Below are 21008 nucleotides of genomic sequence, written 5' to 3' on the forward strand. Positions count from 1 at the left end.
AGCTAGGGCGGAAAAGGCTCCCTCCCACTTTTATCCTTATTATCTTGCCTTCTTCTGCGCACCCTAGCTCTTTGGGTGCCAGGATGCACCGAGGAGACGAGGGTTTGAAGGCATTTTTTTCTCAGTGCTTCGGAGAAGCCCCAGGGCTAATCATTCTCGACGGGACAGACCCTTGTGCTGAGGCAGAAAGAGGTATGGGGGCAGGGATGGGGGGGATGCACCTGAAAGGGTTAAATCTGGGCTCTTGGCAAGGAGAAGCCGGCTTTTTTATCCGCGCAGAAAACATCTCAGAACAGATTTCTGAGCAGGACAGAAGCCAACACAACCATCTGCTTTGAGTCGCCCCCTCCCTCCTCCACCCCCGGGCACACTGATCGCTAGGCTGTCGTCTCTCCTCCGGAGGTGAGGCTCCGTGTACTCCTGGAGGCTGGCACGGACTTCTGAGGTACCTGGCCGAAAACGAAAATTAAAAGAACACCCCCCGACGGGAGGAGGGCACAATCACGAGACAAAACCGTCCCGCGTTCACACTGTGCTGTGGACGTTGCTCTTTTCCCCCTCCGTTCGAGCAGTGCAGAAGGCATTATTCCTGGAAGCCGGGTACTCTGTGTTTCTCGCGCCAGCCTGGCCACCCTGGCACCGGTACGGGCCCAGCGGGAGGAGGAATCCCATGAGGAGCAGGGCCGACACCAGCTGTGTGCCTCTCTCTCTCTCCGCTCGCACTCATCCACCCTCCCTGCCAATGGCAGCCCGTCAGCAGCCAACGCAACGGCGTGTCCCCCCCGCGCAGCCCCCACTTTCTCATCAAGCAATCGAACAAAAAAAAAAAAGCAGTGTGGTGTGAATCCACAACTCCGCTGGGAGCCATCCAAATGCGAGGAGCACGGGTGCAGAAAAAATTAATTTTATTTAGATGGCAAAATCCAAGTGTGTGCTCATTCAGGGCATGCATCCTGGTTTGAAAATTAAAGTTTTGCAGGGGATTTGTTGGGGTTTTTTTTGCATATCCTACCACTTTGGAACCGCCGCTCGTTAATCGACTACACCCCTCCTGCAAGGAGCAGAGCACGCAACGAAGACCTCGCATGCTCTCCGAGCTGACTAAAGGCCAAGCTAGAGGATAAGGGCTCCTGAGCGGTTCAAGTTGTGGTCCAGAGAGCAGGGTGACCCACAGCACAGGGATCCCCGGTTCAGAACCGGGCCGGGTCATTAGATGCTTGTGTGCTGTCTAAGGATGGGGGGCTCTTTACTCCTTCTCCCTCCCATGTCCTCTCTCTTTTGTTGGAGGTGTGGGACGCACAGTCGGGAAACGGGGAGAATGTCCCAATAAAGCCATGAGTTTGCTCTTCAGCTGTACTGCAATGAGGATAGCACAGGCATACCAAGAGTTCATTTAGCGTTTATGTTGAAAGCAGAAGACGGAGAGGCACCAGATCCTCTCCTGACGGGATTAAGTAATGAGGTGAGGCAGGCGATTACCAGTTACCTTCCTTACTGGGAATCCTGGTGTGTCTGAGATGGGAGAGTGGGGGGCTGTTTAATAGTAGCGAATCATACATATCTGGCGAATCTTTGGAAGGTGGGATGAAACATGAACAAGGAGCAGAGCATGCAAACTCCGAGCTGGTCAAAACTGACCCCAGGATTTGTGAAGCAGCAGCACTAACCAATAATGCCATGCTGCTGGTCAGAAGATTAAAACCTGCAAATGCCAAATGATTCGCACATTAGAAGGCAACATAATTGCCATTTTTCTTCCCTAAGCTTTTGAGTACAAAAATTGGAGATAAAAATAAGCTCACCGCGGTGAACGTTCAAAAGCGTATAAAAAGCTAAACTGAAGGGGAGAAAAAGTTGTTCAATGCGATGGCTACAGCGCAAGTGACCACGAAGCACAGGACCTGGACAATGGTTCACCTCCATTCCAAGACTTTGTGGGAAAGCAGGCAGCTGTCTGTACGAAGACAGAAAAAGCTGGAGAAAACAGAGGATGAGCCTGCCAAAAACGTTTGCGCTGTTATTTCTGTTTTTTTTCTTCTCTCAGTCCCCGACACTTCACACGTTAAGTTCTTGTATGTCCACGTCCCGAGACGACCTTGGGAGCACTCAAGAAGGATTGGCCCGGAGCCACCTATAAATCACTGGATCCTGCGAGCGAGCTGGAGCAAGGAGCTGTTCTCAGCCCTGAGACCACAATAAAGAACAAAGGAAGCCAGAGGCTGGAAATCTCTATTCCATCCTCACAGCGACCTGCACCAACCACACACGACAGACTTCTAAAGCACCTTTCCTGGAAACCACCCCAAAGACTTTCAACAATTTACAGTCTACTTTTCCAGAAGCTTTCGGACATAAAAAATAACTGCATTTAGAAATCACCTAAAAGGTTTAGTTTAGTGAGCCGAAATCTTTAAATAAAGACTCCCACTAGGCAAAAGATGTACACAGCATCCAACTAAGCAGCCTTTAACCCAGCTTTAGGCAGACTTGGGAGACCTAGGCCATATGATTCAAAACCAAACATTTCAGTCAGTAATTACCAATAGGAAAAAAATCATTTTTGATATTAACTAGACTCCCATGATAAACATAACAATTTCCCACGTTCTATAAGGTCTATAAAGAGCAGGCCATTCAGGCCACCCAACCGGTTTGCTTTCTAGTAGATAATGGATCTAAGGGTCTAATGTGGCTGTTTATTGAACAAGTCCAGGGTACTGGCTTCAATCGGTCTGTCTCACCCTACAGTCCCACAACCCTTTGCCTAGAGGAAACAGTATGTAGCTCTCCCGGTTTTAGATGCATTCCCTGCTTTGTCAAAAGCACAGGCCTTGAGAAGGTAATGAGAAAACAGATTATGTCAACAGGTATCTGGGACCCAGAGAAGTCAAACATGGGAGTAATAACATTTACAGTGGGGTTCAGTATGCATTAGTAAACCAACAGCAGAGCTCATCAACTTCAACTTCAGCAATGCCTACAAAGGTAATCCACTCAGATAAACACTGCACTCAACACAGCAAAGAAAAAATGCATGAATTGGGGCCAGGATTAAACCAAAATTCTGATAGTCAATCTGCAAACCCCTTATTTGATGGGATATTTCCAGCGCGTGGAACAGATTCTGGTATATGACAAACGACAAATAAATTGATTTAATCTAGACTCTAAACTGCAGTCAAAGTCTAGTCCACTATACTTATCATTTCTGCGACACTTCCGTGATGATGCGACGATATCCACCCATCCATTACTGGTAAACCGCGTATACAGGCGAGGATTTCAGTAAGGCGTAGCCTATTCTGGAAGCACAAGACGCAAGGCAGACCAAGCCTGACACTGTTCTCCCCCTGGTGGAGAGGGCTGGACATCACAGGCCTACAAGTGTCAGAGGGGACAATTTAGAGCAACCACTCAAACCTACCCAGCGTTCTGCAAAATCTACAAGAATGTGGGGAAAACGGGCAAACTCCACAACAAATGACAGGCCCTTAGGTCAGACTCGCACCCTGGATCCTGGAACCCAAGCATTTAAGGCGTTATTTCGCCAGTGGTGCCATCAGCATTGCTTTTTAAATGTAAAACTAATGCTAAGCGCTAGGCTCTTCTGGAGGCAAAAAGCAGGAGATGTAAATCCATCATGTAGGATCGCCAGAGGACAGAATCCGGGGGGGAGAAGCTGAAGTAGCTTTCTTCCCTTCCAGCAAGACCAGAGGTGGCTCCCCGAGACGACTGAAGACCACAGTTCCCCAGTGAGCCTTGAAAATCCACCCTGAACTGACCGACTTGAGAAAGGACACCGACAGACTTCACTCACGAGCCGAGCAGAAAACGCGTCGGACACACATCAGCTACGCAAAGAATGAAACGCCTACATTTTCGACTGTAGCGTGAATAATACTGATTGATTGGAATCACTGTTAAGAAAACCAATACTGGAATGAGCAAGTCTTACAGTGATTCCAATTAGCTCCCATACAAAGGATACAGAGGCTTTATCTGTGATTGAGTGAAAACATTAAGCAATAACTTCAGTTTAAACGAATGAGAATACACATCTCATGAAACACATATACACATAATATAGTCCAAAAGGATGAGATTAAAATCGATCATTAACCATCCATTCTTATCATAAAATAAAAGCCAAACTAATTTTTATAAAAACCAAAATGTGAACTCCTTCAAATCACCTCCCTTTTTCTTTTCACCTTAAAACATCAGAAGCATCCAAACCTGATTTTTTCCTCCCCCACCCCTCCCCATTTCCTCCTAATCTGCAGTGCTCAGCTTGCGAGGGCTGGCTATTGATTACAGAAGCCTTCTGCTTGTGAGAGCCCCTTCAGTTACAAATAAAGAGCTTGGGACAAACGCAAGCTTTGAGTTAGCACTGAACAAAAAAAAAAGGAATAACAAGGCGATACATCTACTCTGAACCCCCTTTTTTCTTGGGGACTACTAACAGGATTTAAAAAGTATGCGAAGGAGAATCTGTCACTTAGCAGGTGTTTCTTTTTAAACTCATCTCAAAGCCAGCAGTTTTTGGCTGCTTGCGACTGGGCCTTTGGGTAGTTTTTGTAGCTCTCTCTCTCTCTCCCTTTGCCCATCTTTCTTTTCTTTCAAAGCCGTGGTGTGAAAAAAGACCTTCGTGCTAGCCAAAGTGGGGGGTAAAGACACCTCGGGGAGAAGGGCTGCGTGAATGTGGAATGAGGAGCGCGGTACCCATGGATCAAACCCCGGGGCTGAGGAACAGAGGAAGACAACCGACCCTGACCGATCTGGAAGGGCTCTGCTGACACGCGCCACTTACACTCGGACAGAGAAAAGGGAAGGAGCCCCCCATTTGAATTCCGTATCCCTGACCCCAGCTGAATGAGGTCATCAAGGGGTCAGGATTCCCTGAGAGAGCAGGAGGGTGAGGATTTGGGCCTGGGGTGTCATGTGGGTCAAGTTGCCAGATTGTCTCAGTTTCACCACCACAGTTGGCCATTCCTGGCATAAACAATTAACGTGCGAAACTGATTAAAATGCACATGTTCCAAGGCCGAACTAATTGATTTCGGGATGACCCGTTAGGCCTGCGGCTCTCCGCAGAAAGATTACGACTTGGCCTAAGCTTTTTCCTGCAGGAAACCCTCTATTTCACAATCAATAAGTTAAGGAAGAGAGTTTACAGACCATTCTGGATTCAGTCGGAGTTTACATAACTGCTTCCATGAAGAAAAAAAGTATTTTCTACCATACCCATTTGGAATCACCCATTGTTCAAAGGTGCGATTCCCGCACCCTAGTGGGAGAGAACGAGACACAGACGCGCTCCTCCAACGTGCCCCAGCGCCGATTGCCAGTTCGTCTTTCGACGTGGTACAAATTCGGGCCACGGGGAGCAGATCTCTCAGCCACGTCACCGAGGGACCTCAGCAGGTGCCTGACGAGTCGCTGTTGAACCAGGAGGACGCTGGCGGACTCATCCCACTCGTACGCCGGCAGCACTAGGCCACAGTGCGAGCCGCTGCTTCAGGAACGCAGTCAATCCACTTCAATGGCATGTCTGCGACTCTCATTTGAATTCGAACCTGGGCCACACTTGCCGAGCCAAATCAGTCCTCAGTCTAGAATAGCTGCTTGTGAGTTGTGCAGTGCCAGGATCATCCAGTTAAGCTGCCCTCTCCAGTAGCCTGAAACTGGCCTAACATGTCGCTCCATGATTGAGGAGAAGAGTGCCACAGTCGTACAGCTGCTACTCAAGTCCTGCTTCTCTACTACTCCTCCTGAACGCAACAGTTTTTAATTATATAGAGAAGTCTAGCGAGACAAAACTTCTAGCGATGCTAAAAACACAATCTCCATGACACAACATACTTAGGCATTCCTGGAGGAATAGAATGCTCACAGATACGAAGAAAGAAAAGAGGAAAAGCATAACATTAAGCACAATTTCGACACCAAAGAAACCCTAAATCTGACGATACAGCTTAGTACAAATGAATTTTTAGGGAAAGCATAAAAAAACTTCAAGACTCCTTGCTCTTCTAACAACATTCCTGAGTGCTAATACAAACAGGGCTCCTCAAGGTGAAAAACGCACACTGCAAATTGTCTTTTATCAGTCTCAGGGGTACAGCAGCTTGATCTGTGTGTGCCCCTGCTGGATGGTCAGAGCGCAGCGTGCGCTCCAGATGCTACCTCCGATTCCCAGTCAACTGGACCGAGGGCTTCCAGCGAACCCAGCAGATGGTTTCACAGACAAGTGTGTGCACGTGTGTGTGATCGTAAAAAGCAGTTGAGCAGCTGCCTGAAGAGCAAACGGATTGCAAACACAGGTGTGGATTCCACTGTTGGATTCCATAATTCACCATGCCTAGAAATCACAGATTTGTTTTCTAAAATATTTCTGCTCCTGATGCTCTTATTTTGCTCTTTTGGAGGGGGAAAAAAAAAAGAGAACAGAGATAATAAGAAAAATCTGTTTCAGAGACTCTGATCATCATGTCGACAGGAATCACTTACCTAAATTAAAATTAGGATGTCCAAGATCAGTGCTAATCAAGGTTTGTTCAACTGTGTTACAATAAGCAGTATTTAGTTTTTAGTATACAATAAACACCCGAACTGTAGGAGACACAGCTCTGATCCCAGGGCGATCCCAGCAGTCAGTGCAAACTGGAGGAGAGACGCAACTCAAACAGAGCTCAGAGAGATCGCAGTAGAGTGAGCACGGACTGGTGGAGAGTCGCAGGTCTAACTGACTGACAGTGGCCTCTGGAAATTGTCGATACCTTTTGGCGTGCAGTGCTGTTATGTGGCAAGTGAAGAACCATCCACACAGCCCATGAGGGAATCCCAATTGCAGGCCTCTCATAGAAAGAGACCCCATACTGGCTGCCTGGACTGGAGAGCTGAGCCTCTACTCTGAACAAGTACCTTTACTAAATAATAAAGCTTGCACAAAAAAGAAACACCTTGCATTTAAAATACTCAAGCATCTTTCTAAAGTTTACTAGCAATAAATTTACTAAAAGTATTAATAAAACGAAATCTATAATAGCATTGATACTACTATATAACGCAAACAATTAAAAAAATAAATAGTGTCTTGCAAAAGTATTCATACCCATTAATTTTTCACATTTTGTTGTTTTAAAGCAGCAATTAATTCCACAACACCTAATCATTCCTATTCCACCGTCAAAGCAAAAATAGCGAAAAAATAATATTAATGAAAATGGAATTTCAGACAGTGCGAGCATATCTGCCAAGACTAAAAGGCAAGAAGAGCACCAGGCCAGTGGGCAAAGCTGGAAGACACGCAAAAGATTTGCAGCTAACTGCTGCCAAAGGTGCTTCCACCAAATATGGAGGTCATGGGTCTGAATATATATGCAATCAACAATTTCACTTCTCAGATTTTTGCCAACATGCACTCTTTAGAGGTCTTCAGACCGAGCGTTCAGGTTCCACATAAAATATTACATTTGCAAAAAAATGTGTTGTATTGTTATTCCAAAAAAAAGGTCTGAATGCTTTTAATGATGCTGTATATATTTTGTCTTGCAAGAGTGGTACATGATACAGAATACAAGATACACTGCTAGCAAAACATTCAGAAAGTAATTTTACTGCTTTCAGCAAGCAGCTGACAGCACTTCTGCTTGTGTCCTTTCTCTTTTTACTGACGTGTTCCTGTGGGAATAGCTATGGTACACCACAGCCAACATTTCTATAAGGCATTCCCGTCAGGGGCAGGCGGGGTAGAGTGCAGTTGTTTGTCTAGTTTGATAATTATAAACTGGAGATTATTTAAGGCCAGCTATTATTATATGTGGTGTATTTTAATCTCATTGCAGTAATCCAGCTCAGAGCTTCAATCATCTGTGCACATGCTTCAACCTCCAGGACACAGCCACAGTAGTGTGGCAGGCCCTGGGCCCACATGCTGTTATATGAACTGCCTCTGCCCTCTGGTGGCCATGTTGCCATACTGCAGGTCGTTTACTTTCTGCTGCACTGTACCGAAATATTGCATTGGCACAGCTTAGCACTGATCTGCCCTCTCGCTCATTAGTTTTGCAAAGGTTACCAGACATCACTAAAATACCACCAATGAGCTCACTATATAACATATGGAGACCAGGATAGTGTAGAAAAGAAACAGGTTTGCAAATGACATGTAGTATCTGTCAATGCACTCATTTTCTTAATCAGAAGGACCTAAAACCATGTTTACCCCATTTCAGAATGATTACATGCTAGCCTGCAGTCAACCAATACAACCCAGTAGACACGACTGTGCTTGAAGAGGTAATTTCCTGTTTCGTGCCAGCTAAAGCCATCCCATCTTTTTTCCCCACAGGGTGCTCATTAATCAACAAGTTCTGGCAACAGATCTTCAGTTTTAAGCATCAATCATCTCAGTCAGGGTCATTCAAGCCCGACAAAGTCACCTGAATAATCAAATAACTTATTGCAGCTCTAGTCACACGTACAAAACAGCCATTCCTCAGCTCTGCTACCAATATCGGGGAGGAAAACACGCTGCATCTCTGAGACTACTCGTAGAAAAAACATCTACCCGTTTGCTGCTCTCTCCGGTTAGAGAGACCATGATCTCTTACCCACAACCACATTAGACAGTGCTGAAAAACAGCCCAAACTGGGGCTCAGAAGGCTCAAGGTGGGACCACGCCCTGGATGGCGCACCAGTCCATTGCAGAGCATTCATTAAGATGCAGGCACAGCATTCAAGCTCCATATTGAAGGCATCCCCAATCCCAATCAAACCCAGCACCCAAGAGCTGCGAGAAGGCACCGTTACCATCACATCATCAGATCAACTCATACTTTACCACTTCAACTGGGCACTAAGTTACCACTCTACCAAGGCAATCGGGCCCCACCAGGTAGATAAGACCAGACAGAAGTCCTTCTTGGAATTACAAGCCATTACCAGACCAGACACTCAGCACGAGCGAGTCTCAGGATGAGTGTTCAGAGGAATCGGCAGAGCAAAACCCGCAAAAACCATATCGAGGACTCCCAGCCTGTCTGCAACACCGCCCGGTGAAATCGCTTCCCAGCACTCACCACCAGTGGAGATGATGGGCAATCCCACATATCCCAAAATCCCAAAGGGACTGCCCATATCGTCCACAGAACATGTCAGCGAAGTGGTGCCTAAGAAACGCTGAGGAGAAAACTGCAAAGCAGTAAGCTCTACTAACAGACTGGCAGCACATATACTGTATAGCACTATGATATATATACAGTGGGAACAAGTATATATAGTTTATATAAAGGGAACCAGTGTACTTTCATATGCATGTACAATATTTATGAGATGCAGTGCTAAATACATAGGTGCATTCCTTTAGAACTAGTCTTCACTGAATTAAATATCTGAAGATTAAATTAAGGGCCAAAAAAACTTCAGACATCAGTTTCTTCAATACTACATAAAATTACAAGACTTCAAAAACACATTTTGCTTCTTGTGTAAGATTGGGATTTTCTCCGTAACAGAAGTAAAAACACAATCTCAAAAACTGTACCTACAGAACAGATGCATATTCATTCATAAGTGCATAAGATACACATGGACAGAGGGCTTCAACCTGTTATGCTTATTTGGTTGGTACCAGCTTACTGACCCGAGGATCTTGTGCAGCTACAGTATATCTTGAAGGATCAAGGAAGTCCATCAAGAACGTGACTGGGCAGGCTTTTCCAGCCACCTCCCCCGCTGTGTGTAAAGAAGTGCCTGCTGAATGCACTAGGTACTTGTCTCACTAGTGGTCATGCCTTTTGCTGCTACAATAATAACATAACAGCAGCCTAAAGCTATGAATTGAGGCAGCATTCGTTCAGAACATCAGTATGGTCACAAATAAGAGGAAGCCGAGTGGCTCCTCATACCCGCTTTCTCCACCTTAGTCACAGAAGCAGTACTGGTCAAACTGGGAGCAAGCCACTTGCTCCAGGGGGCAATGTCGAATAGCCAATCAAACCTCACCTGCCTGTCTTTGGGAGATAGAAGGAAAAAACAGAGGAGAACATGCAGGCTCCACACAGACAGTTGCCGTGGGCAGAGCAGAATTGAACCCAGGAGCCTGGGGCTACGAGGCAGCCACATTGACGGCCGCACCAGATGTGTCGCCCCTCTGCAGGTTTTGGTCTCGACTACAAAAAAAAAGCCACAATCCGGTTGGCACAGGCAGCCAATTAACCACTTGCCAAAGAAGGCGGTACATCCAGAACAAAATTGGAGAATACTGGCAGGAAACCCTGTGGTCAGACAGCCTGGTACACCCATTCGCACACTCTGGTCTATGAATAGTTTTTTAGGAATCAAAACAAAAACCTACGACGAGTCCATCCTCGAGCTCTCTCTCAAAACAATAAAATACAAAACTAAAACAAAACACAGCTCAGGAGCACAACTACAGCAAAACAAAACACATCGAACAGGATGCGCTGCAGGTGCTGGGAGCCGCCCTGCATCTCTGCACACGGGCGCACGGAAATATGAAAAGACAGCGGAAAAAAAACACTTCTGTTCTCAAGACGCAGCATGGCTTTCCACAAAAAACAGGAAGACAGGTGCACAGCTCGAGAGTTTAGTCGCACACCTGCTTGGCTCAAAAGAATAATAATTTGGGGAAAAAAAAATCGGGTGAGAGACTGAAAAAATAAATAAAAAGCAGCAGAGATGCCATCTGTTTGGAAAAGCCATGAAGGGAAAAAAATCTGGAAGAGAAGACAGCTTTAAAAAACACACACGCGCACACACAGATAGGACAGCCTTCAACAAGGCAGGGAAAGGGAGGGGAACAGGGAGTGAGCGAGCAGCATTTGGCACAGAGAGATCGGCGCGGCGTTAAGAATAAATTGCACAGGGTTTATCGGCAGTCCAGCTGAGGCGTCCTTCTCAAAGTGGCACTATTATTTTGACGTAGTTTGCGAGGGGCTTTTTCCCTTTCTGGATTGTGGTTGGTGTTGTTCTAATGGAGATGCCAAACTCGTAACTTTAACATTGGGTGACAAGGGCACCTTGGGCTGCAGATGTTCGTGCTGATGACAGATGGTGCTGGCAAGCCCGGGACAGGGGACGAGCCCGTGCCAGCTTTGTGCCACCTGCATCCTCCCCCGCCCCCACCACACACACACACACAAAACGCACACCCCCTCCCCCCGCTTCCTCACTCTGCGTGGAGACACGCAGCCCACTGCGATGTGTTGGGATGTATCCTGGGGAATGCAAAGCTGTTTACTGGGAGGTCTCGAGTAAAGCAGTTCAGCTCATGTGCGAGTAATGGGGGGTTAGCTCACAACCAGATCAGAGTGGCAGCAACGGTGCGGCTCAGCTTGAATCTCTCGTGAAGCTAATGATGGTCCTCAAGTCAAAGGTGAAACGACAGAAAAAAGCTACATTACGTCAACTGATAGACAATGGAAAAATTAGTCAGATACAGTAGTCAGTGATGTTGATCATCAGTAACTACTGATGACTTTACATTGGAAGATTCTAAGAACAAGGTGGATAACTCTCAGAGGGTTAAACTTTAATTATGCATTTAGTGCAGCTCTTATCTGAATGATTAGGAAGAGACTGTCTTTCTGAAACTCTGGCCTAAATTTTGACCTGACAAATTTAGGCCAGAATAATTCCTGAAGCTGCAACATCAGGAGATAATAAATCATGAAAAAGATACATGCACAAGCCCAGATATAATTAAGAACAAATTTCCCCAAATTAAGCTTTTTTATCCAAAACCACCTTATTTAAGGGCACAGTCACACTCAGACTTTGTACCCATGACATTACAGCAGAGTCCAGAGCCCTAATTACTGCTGCCTCTTACAGTAAACAGTACCATAGAAAAAACTGCATGCAAGTATATAAAGCCTGACAGCTCCTGTAATAACATCACATGGCCTGATGAACCCAATAAGGCTTTAATTTGTCACAGGCTTTGTTCAGGGTGCTGAATGACCTGTCTAATCTGCAGCATTTGAGGACGTTCACTGCCAATTTCCTATGCTCTTGTAGTTCAAATTCTATTAATTTCTCAGCAAGAGTCAAAGTCAATCTGGAGATTAAACGAGGGGTCCCTTACAAAAGGTTGAGCATATCCTCTGTATCTACAGAGAAAGATTCAATATTGAGTCATGGGCAACAAAGATTATCAAAGTCCCTGAATAAAAACATTCAATATCCATGGGGGGGATAAAAACAACCCAGTGGACCTCTTCATGATCAACAGTGAAGCACGATGGTACATTTACATCTTTACACAAAGAGTTGTGGTGGATGTGTACAACAAGCTGCCCAGCCATGGGATGGAGGCAGATTCCATGGGATGAACAAAGTTTTGGGATCAATGAAATGAGAAAGAAACGTTGAGGGCATCCTTTGATTGAATGCTTCTTGAAGCTCTTATGCATGAACATGCTAGCAGATCTGCTATGATGCATCTGCAACTCATTTTAGGAAACAGCGAAGTACCAAAAAGATGGCTTAGTTATCGGACATGCCCAGCTTGTGCACAAATTAAAGTCTGGAGCGATATATGGCCTTAACTTTGAAAACTGCATTACCTCTTTTAGTGTGAAATGTGTGTAGGAGGTGGATTTTGAAGCAGCCCTGCACATCTCGCATGTTACATTTCAGACCAAGAGGAAAAGTTCTCTCAGCTCACTCGAGAAGCATCTCATTTAGGAAAGCATGTATTCATGAGTATTTTATCAAGTGCGTTTTTGCCTCACTTCCACATTGATTAATTCTAAAGACGGTTTTCTTCCACAACCCCAGCCTCCCTCCTCCTTCCCTTCTACAGCAGTCTCAGGGAGGCATTACAATGCAAAGGCTGCTTTTGTGACACGGAAAGATACAGGGACTCAATGCATTTATTATAAACCATTTAAAAGCACCGTTTCCCAGCTCTCCTGTGGCCGCACCACCACCCAACCCCCACACTCCTACCAACCAAGACCTGGCAGCCTCTCCTTCCTGTTCTCCTCCAAACAAAAATGCCTTTAAGAGGGTTTCAAGTGGGCCATTTGGCAAGACAGAAATTCATGTATTTTTTACCATCGATTCGAGACCGTAATTATAACAACAAGCTCATTCTGCACCTACTGACTTCTACAACCAGGAATGAAAAAAAAAAATCAGGGAACAAGAGGCTGAAAGCTTACAGCTGGATAACTCTAAAAGGAAAATGGAAGTCAAGCGGCATAAGGGTCTCTAGAGTGCGTCTTGTCCATTATGAAAAACTAGTGATCATTCCTGCATGAACTGTGCCTTACAGGATGACAAGAGAACTGCAGTTGTGTCCAGACTTAAAACTTAAAACTCTAAAATTAGTTCTCTCTAGCACTCATGCTGGGTTGCCTTTAAAGCCTGTACAGCCTGTACTGTAAGAGTAGATGTTCTCCCCTTAGCACTACCACAGTATTTGTGCCAAGGTTTCACCTTTATTAATATTTACTTGACTGCCTTTTCATTCAAAGTGATTTACATCTGTACCCATTACCACAGCAGGGCACTGACCAGAGTAAAAGAAGAACCTCACTTGAGTATTCTTCTCTTGCATCTGCTTGAGGGCGCACAAGCTGTGTTCCCACAACCTTTCAGACTGGCGTACAGGACCACTAACCACCCCTCTGCACTGCTGACTATGGCTCCTGACTGCCCGAAACAGAGATCTGTGAATGTGGGAAAAGAATGGCACAGTAAAAACGGACAGTTAGGAAAGAAAAATCATGTCTGCTGACAGGTTTGTAGCCATATCAACAGCTTTTGCAGCAAAGCATAGATAAAGGGCAAGTTTGGAAACACAGATAGATATGCGTTTCAATGGGCTGTGGAATCACTCGATCACGTGCCGCTTCTGAGCGAAACTGCCGTTGTGCAGGTGAGCGACCTTCTTCGTTATTAAAAACGCATCAGGGTCCATGATTAGGTTTAGTCACTATCCAGGACGGCACAGCCAGGTCAGAACAAAAAGTGTTGTTTTTTTTGCATTAAATTTTACGGGTTTGCTCTCGGATTAATTTTCTCCAGCTCATCATAACCGAATCATGCAAATGAGAGACAAATTAGAAAGTTGTTGATCAAGAACACCCACAACTCCTGTCAAATCCCAGCAGATCTGTTGTCTGAGAACCAGGAGGGCATAAAGCAGGCATTATTTTTCTCTTTCTGGGCAACCAAATGTAGTTGGCATCTAGCAATTGAGTCAGAGGCACTGTAATTAATAAAGCTAAATCAACATTATGATCTACTTCGTAACACACATTAATGCCAACTCATTTTCTAAAGATTTCCACAGGTTTTACAAGGAAGGACTTCATATCATGAGACAAACGCACTGTGGGGCGATTATTTTTAGACTCAGCGGATGCAGTGGTGCTTTTTGTCTCTAAAAGAAAACTCTTTTTGTTGTTGTTTTTTTGGTCTTGAAAATGAACAAATGTGTTAAATTGCGCTGCCTGTATGCCAGATTCATTCGTCAATATCCTTTTTTTGCTTTTTACACTGTTTTGTTTGTCATTCTGGGAGTAATTCTATGTCCCTAAGCTGGCACCTTCCTCTGCCAGGTTCTGAATGCTGAATGATAATAATGTTAAAAACGCAGGGAGTTTGGAAGCCAAGCCACAAACAGCAGCTGTGAGACAGCCAGTTTGTGCAGTTTCAAGACTCGCGCTGGGGCCCCGGGGTTACAGCATGCGGCCCTAAACCCACAGAATTACAGTACCTTACGGAGTGATGGCGACTCACATGTCATTTATCGAAGAACGGGGGATCAGGGGAGGTGGGACTTTTGGGAGAATCGATTTACCTCACCTCTTTAGAGGGCTAGGGCTGCATTCCACAGGCTTAATATATATGTAAGCCCCAGCTACACAACATAAAGCCCAAGATCAGGTCAACAAATAGCAACATGACAACCGCCATAAGCCACTTCTGTACTGATACGGGAGCAGATGTTAAGAAGTACTAAAGGAGAATAGGAACTCCCTTCCTGAACAGAGGCCTTTTCAGAAACTCTCCAGCATCTTCTGCCTGAATAAGATCTCATATTTAGACCTTTACCAAAAACCAGTATCAACTTATCGCACTGAAAAACAGGAACTCGCTCGGCACCTTCGATAACAGTCACACGCTGAGCACAGACAGAGCCACCTCGGGCAGTGTAGCAGGTGTCCTGTGCAGCCCATCATGTGCTCTACAGAGAACCTTAGCTTGACTCATGTCAGATCCCAACATAGTGACATGTGATTGACTATTAGTTCAGAGAGCGTAAAGCACATGAAAAGACCGCCACCTGCAGTTTAACTCTTGCATAGGCATGCATCTTTTCACTCTAATTAGAAGTACAAAATAAGGGATTTCATTATACTGTTTTACTTAACTCAGCCTTTGCAAATATGGAAGTCTGCAGAAGGATACCACATTCCAGCAAAGAAACTTCACTGCTAGGAAACCAACCAAAGCTTACAGCAGGCCTGCAGCGTCTCTTCCTTCACGACAAGGAGACTGTCAACAGCCCTTCTCAAGCACCACTTGTGATTCACCTCGACTCTTTAGAAGGTCAGGGCTGCATTCCACAGGCTTCAATATACCTGGATGCCCAAGCAGCAGAACATAAAAGCCAAGATCAAGTATTGCAAAAGCACCATTACAGCTGTTGTAAGCCAGTGCTATATACAGGAGCAGATGCTGACGAGTACTAAAGAAGAATAGGGTCTCACTTCATTCACGGGAAAATCCTCACTACACAGTTATTCCAAGACACTAAGAGTCTCAGGTTCAAAGTCTGTAGCAAAGACAGCAGCATACTTTCTCTGCCCTTACCACTGCAAACTCACTTTGCCACAGTTCTGATTCCACTGCATGAAAACTCACACGATTTTAAACGCCTCTCTTTCTCCCCAGGTTTTGCAAAGCTCAGAATGGGATCCTATCCACCGGAAACAGGCACCATTTGTCCGCCAGAAACAGGCATTCCGCTTAAAGCCTTCAGGAAGACCTGGAACCAAAAAGCCCAAAACACCTCAGAACACACAGGTAAGAATAAATCATTCAGAACAACACAACTCCCCATGCACCCAAAATGAAACTTTTCTTAAACCAGCAAAATCCTGTGGAGGAAAGTACATACTATTCACCTGTTACTACAAAGACAAAAACCACCTCCGAAGTACAGAGTATTAGAATAAAACAGTCCCAAGTAGGGTGCACTTGCACCCCTTATCACAGACAAAGTGCTCCTGTAGTAACAGGTTTCCCTTTCAAAAAGTCCCTGCAAAGACACTTCAGAACTTCCAAACGGGGGCATTAAGAGCGGTTTTGGCAACATGGTGAAGAAGAAGCGTCATGGGGCTGCCACTTCCCCACTCCGCATTCACTCACTCACTTAATAAAGTGCAAGGCAACAGCGCAACTGAAATGCAAAAGAACGCGTCTCGGTGTTAAATGTAAGCGGTTTAAATGTTTAATTGGTGGCCATATGGACACACTCAGGAGCTGCACTTCCATTGCTAAAACATTCTCAGTTTTCTTTCTAAATGCTCTCCAGAGCCTCTGTTCAACCCAGGAGAAGGGACAGCAGTTTTCTAGGCCAGGAGTAACTCCATTAGCTGTGACCTTGGGGACTGGCCATTACAGAACAGTTAAAACCCTCAGAGCTTGTGGGACACATCTACAGTGAGCTAACTGGTGCAAACCAAATCCCAGCCACTGAGCAATTGGATACACCAAGACAGATGTCACAGTGTTTCTGGCCTGAGCCACAACCACTTGTAAAATATAGGAAATTCTTAAGAAGTTCAGCTCTCTAACTGACCCTGAAAAGTCTTGTGAACGGAGCCCAAGGACTCATCTCTGAGTCCTGAGCTACTCTTGTTTTTGTTCTCCAATTGTCTGAATTGGTGCGCAGACTACAGTAATGCTGCAAACAAAGGAGAAAGTGCATCCTACCTTTTTTTATAGGATGACGTTTACAACTGCCAGAAAAAGAGATGGAAAGAAATGGATTTCCTTTTCAAGAAAAATCTTGTTCTTTGAAGCTACAGATCTTCAATACACTGTTTTTAAAAAAGGACTGCGATATCAAGAAACAGATCATCGCAAGCAAGGAATGCTGGAGGGAAAGTAGCCAAGCAGACAAGCGCCCAGGCATGCACGCAGGCCCAGCACTGGGCCTGCAGTGGGCAGGGAGGCATGCCAGGATGCTGCACAGACCTCTCCACTAGGAAGGCCAGAGCGGACTAGCCTGAGGACAGACAGAGAGGTTCTTCCCCAGGGGCTCCCCCTCGCCCACGGACGCCAGGCGGTTGTGCGTTTCTAGCGCAGGTGGTTATCCGGAGATTAGCGGCGCTGACCTCAGCATGGCATTTCGGAGGCGTGGGGCTGTACTCCTGGGCTCCTCCGCAGAAGGTCAGAGTCGAGCTGCCCGTGACGTCAGTGCCAGGCCAGGGGCACAGCGTGGCTCAGGTGCACCGAGTCCCTCTGGTCACGAAGTGGGGGCCCCCCATTCCGAACCTGCCAGCAGGACAACGAGGTCTGCTAGCATCCAGGCTGTGTCCGGAATGGTTTTATCTAGAGAAATTAAGGTTTACTTCAAATTAATTAGGAAAACAACTCGAACACATATCCATAGATTTCACAAACACTGCCTTTTCTCTTATGGATTCAAGTGCTTTGGGATGAATATAAAAAAGAAAGAGGCCAAAAGATGCCTTTTTTGTCTCCACAAATCCTATCACAATTCAAATTAGTACTTATTAACTATAACTTATTTGAATTATTCTCTAATTGAAATACATTACTTAGAACTTGAGCAATTCCGCAGATTCCGCTTTGTATGGTCCACTACATCCAGCTAATTATTTTTTTAGGACATGAGACTGTATATTGCTCCGTTGTAAGTCTTTTGCATAGATATAGTCACAAACGCTCTCTAGCTTGTGTTAAATCTGTACTTAGCCACACGGAGCCTCTGCGCACTACCATCCCCACTGGGACGAGTGCACCTTTAATGATCCCGCAGTACTTCACCCAGGAGAGAGCACAAAGCCACAGCGTCTGTCCCAGTAAGGACTGCACTCAGGTCTTCCCATTTGTTGGGCATCTCGAACAGAAACGAAAGATCGAAAAACTAAGCAGAAGCACAAAAGCCCTTGAGCTGCCCCCCCCCTCCTCCTCAAAGTGGCCTTCCGAGCCCAACTGTGCTTATTCCCCAGCGCTGTGCAGCCTGCCCTGCCCTTTCGCTCCAGAGCCACCTGCTCACCCTCATGCTCCGCTAGGCCCTGCTGAACGGCCGCTCAGTACTGTGATGAGCCCCAAGCCCGAGCTGGCTTTCCAGCTGACGAGCACAGCGAGGCGATTCCCACCTTCAGTGCCTGGGTCCTCCCTGTCAAGCGACGGCAACGGCTGCCTCCAGTGTCCACAGCCGTCAGAGGGGATGATCGCAGTCAATACCTGAGAGAATTATCAAACTGCATGCAATCAGGACATGCACAATTGAAATAACTACTGTCCACCATGATTAACCCATTATAAAGAAGACTGTTAAAAAATAGGTTTCCTTAACATTCTTTTACCAAACGTACAACTAAAATTATTTTAAACATTTAATATGCTTCAATCGTTTGAGAACAGAAGCCCCCTTTATCGATTAACATTACTTATTTAATCAATATGTTCCAAGGATTCCCAGCAGAAACAGGAGATGCTTAGTGGAAAGGCTCTCTAATGGAGAGCTGCCTAAAAGTGTGTTTTTTGCATGGAAAGATAACCAACGAAAACGTAGAGGCAGAAACAAAACACCTGAACAACTAGATTTGCATAGGTTTTATTAGCAGTCAGCTTCAGAAACTAATCGTGAAACTTGTATTTTGAGGTATCTATACATTCACAGAAGCCTGTTAAGAAAACAACCTTGTAATGGAGCTTTTATGGGTAAGACAACACCTTACAAACCCAAATGTGCACAGAATTATCTGCTACCTCTCCTTTCAACATCATATAGAGTCTAAGATACAGTAAACATCTGTTCTAGTGTCTATGTACACAACAGGCTTTATGTGATGAAAAGAATACACTTCACAAACAGAAGGAGATCTAGGGGTCTAGATAGAGAAATCTCTGTCACACACACATTTGCGGTAACTTCCCTCCCCTCAGTCCTTCTGATGAAACGTTTCTGTTCAAGGATTTTCCAGTCCTGGTCCTTGGAGGGCCAGTGTGTCTACAGCTCATCTCTTATCAAGCTACACCAGCTGCTTCTAGGTTTAACTGAACTCACGTCTAAGCGTCTCCCAGTTCCTCAGGTGCCGTTGGTTCATGGAGACCTAGAAAATTGAAATAATTAATAAATGATAATTCTCCATTGGGCTGCTGGGCTTCATCTCCGTGACAGGGTGTGTAGCTCGGCCCTCCAGGAGGATCTTGGAGTAGAGTCTCTGCTCCTCTAGATCGAGAGCACCCAGTGGAGGTGGTTCTGTTGGGCATCTGTTGACCCCCAAGCGCCTCCTGCTGGAGGTGTATGGGGTATGTCCTACTGGGAAGAGACCCCAGAGCAGACCCAGAACATGCTGCTGGGGATTATATCTACACTCACTCTGCAGGCCTGGACCAACCTGGTCTATACAGGTGAACCCCACACCTGAAATCGCTGTCCATCAGTTTTTAATTCACATTGTGCTCACCGTGCAGGTATTAATCCTTCTCCATCAAAATAGTTTACCCATCTGAAGGTTGATACATTTCTGAAGGCTCAATGAAAAAAAACAAGGAAGCTCTAATTTTTACTCACGTTTTCGAACTTAATAAATTTATGACATCAAAACGAAGACTCGTTTTTAGAGGAAATACACTTCATAAAGGACCTAAAATCACTGCATTGATACTGGTATTTATTTTTAAGACAGGAAGATTTTGCCTTGGTTTCTTAGAACGCAATAGAATACCTTTGCATTTTAGAGGAAACACTACCCATAGTAAGACAAAAATGTCTAATGAATATTGTCCTAATAATACGTCAGTTCGATAGAATGTAAAAATGAACGCAGAACATTAAATACTCGTTAGATTATTTACAAGTGAAACGGTGAAATAATGCTGTCAATTTTAATTTACCCTGGGTATAACATGATAATGCAATGTTTGTCTTAACGTAAGCTTAGAAAAGGCTTGAACTTACCGAAGTGACGTTACTGAGATGACAAGGTTGGTGTTAAAATTATTTGCCCATTATACAGTACTTAAGCTTAGAAAAGGCGGGAACTTACCGAAGTGACGTTACTGAGATGACAAGGTTGCTGCTAAAATCATTTGCCCATTTAAATTTTGATTCATGGCGAGACAAATAATTTTCATAAAATTCTGAAATTATAAAGGACTGATATGATACTTTGCGGTCAGTAAACGGTCTATTTTTTAAATATTCCAGTTGAAAACCCGATAATATGGCGTCCTCGCAAGGCATTGTGGACCATTTTCCTACTCGCAACACCACCAAAAGGTGAAGCTTTTGTTCTGTCGACTCAATGTTTAATGAATAGATTATCCTTCGGCTTACATAAATGCCGTTCACTCACAGGAGATTGCGGTCTTGAAACAAGTGAGCGATGAAGCCCTGTTACTGGTGATGGCTTTTTCCTGAAATTTGGTAATAATAATAATCAGTGATTGTAACAAGAATATCACAACAAGGTCAACAAAGTTAATAACTTCATTTATTAAAATACCAATGGTACGCCAACAGTGCAGTGTTGAGCGCTGTTGGCGTCTTATCTCTCACCGAACTGGATCAGTCTTCACGGGCGCCGAGGTCGGGGTCGGGTGTGGTGGTAGCAATGCGCACAGCGTGCTAATGACTTGTTCCGAAAATTAATAACGCCTCATGTGACCCGAAAGTCAAGCATCCTTCGTTGTTTTGAACAAATGGTGAGAATGTGATGCAATTGATTATTATGATGAACCCATTTCAGCTCTGAGGCTG

The 21008-nt window shown here is 45.1% G+C and overlaps 1 long non-coding RNA gene across 2 annotated transcripts; it reads right to left on the reverse strand.

The window, feature by feature from the left end:
- Positions 1 to 15924: 15924 nt before the first annotated feature.
- LOC107077589 (uncharacterized) lies at positions 15925 to 20456 on the reverse strand. 2 transcript variants are annotated; one of them, XR_001478591.2, is made up of 5 exons: positions 20296 to 20456; positions 19311 to 19356; positions 18397 to 18484; positions 17386 to 17602; positions 15925 to 16031 (listed from the first exon to the last, which is right to left on the reverse strand). It is a non-coding gene; the product is annotated as an uncharacterized lncRNA (long non-coding RNA). The 2 variants fall into 2 exon arrangements; XR_001478590.2 differs by lacking the exon at positions 20296 to 20456 and adding an exon at positions 20208 to 20290.
- Positions 20457 to 21008: the final 552 nt, after the last annotated feature.

The sequence above is a fragment of the Lepisosteus oculatus genome, chromosome 11 (genome assembly GCF_040954835.1).
Source record: "Lepisosteus oculatus isolate fLepOcu1 chromosome 11, fLepOcu1.hap2, whole genome shotgun sequence".
NCBI classification, from domain to species: domain Eukaryota; kingdom Metazoa; phylum Chordata; class Actinopteri; order Semionotiformes; family Lepisosteidae; genus Lepisosteus; species Lepisosteus oculatus.